The 778-nt window shown below is 61.2% G+C and overlaps 1 pseudogene across 1 annotated transcript; it reads left to right on the forward strand.

Moving 5' to 3' along the window:
* The first annotated feature begins 8 nt into the window (after positions 1-8).
* On the forward strand, positions 9-774 carry LOC108524758 (nascent polypeptide-associated complex subunit alpha, muscle-specific form-like; annotated as a pseudogene). Its single transcript, XR_001884119.1, has one exon. The product of XR_001884119.1 is annotated as a nascent polypeptide-associated complex subunit alpha, muscle-specific form-like (transcript).
* Positions 775-778: the final 4 nt, after the last annotated feature.

Consider the following 778-nt stretch of genomic DNA (forward strand, 5'->3'; position numbering starts at 1 on the left):
CTAAGAATCAGGATGTCCCTACAGCCTGTCCAGATTGAGACCAGGGCAGAGCCCTGGATGCCAGGGCCTGTGAGCTCTGGCAGGTGCTGGGAGCCCCCAGTTCCACTGAGCTCCCTCTCCAGACTTCTCAGGGTGAAGCATCAGTCCCCTCCTCTCCCAGACTCCAGACCCATGTCCCCTCTCCAAGCCTAGCCCACCCTGCAAAGCAGCCTGTGGTGCCCACTCACACCAGGGCCCAGCTCACTCCCCTTGTTCTGCCCCCTATAAAAAGGGAAGGGCTTGTGGACCCCCTTGCTGCGACCGTCCTGCCCATGGTGAGGAGGGAGCATGTGACAGTCCCTGAACAACCTCCTGCTCCATCCTCTATAAGAAGGAAGGATGTCCCCAGCCCAGGAGGTCTTTCTGCTCCATCGTCCCCAAGGAATACGTTTGTTCAGAACTCTGAAAATGTCCCTGTCCTCACCTTTACCCAGAAGGAGGTGGTGTGGGGCCCTAGTGCTCCTGCGGCCTCGTCCCCCACCCGGAAAGAGGTCTTGAAGGGCCCCGGTGCTCCTGATGCCTCATCCCCCACCCAGAAGGAGGTGGTACAGGAGTCCAGTGCTCCTGATGCCTTGTCTCCCACCGAGGAGGTGGTGCAGGGGTCCAGTGCTCCTGATGCCTTGTCTCCCACCGAGGAGGTGGTGCAGGGGTCCAGTGCTCCTGATGCCTCGTCCCCCACCCGGAAAGAGGTGTGAAGGGCCCTGGTGTCCTGCTGCCTCATCTCCCGCCCAGGAGGTGG

This window comes from Rhinopithecus bieti, unplaced genomic scaffold, assembly GCF_001698545.2.
Source record: "Rhinopithecus bieti isolate Rb0 unplaced genomic scaffold, ASM169854v2 repeat_22084, whole genome shotgun sequence".
In the NCBI taxonomy this organism is placed as follows: Eukaryota; Metazoa; Chordata; class Mammalia; order Primates; family Cercopithecidae; genus Rhinopithecus; species Rhinopithecus bieti.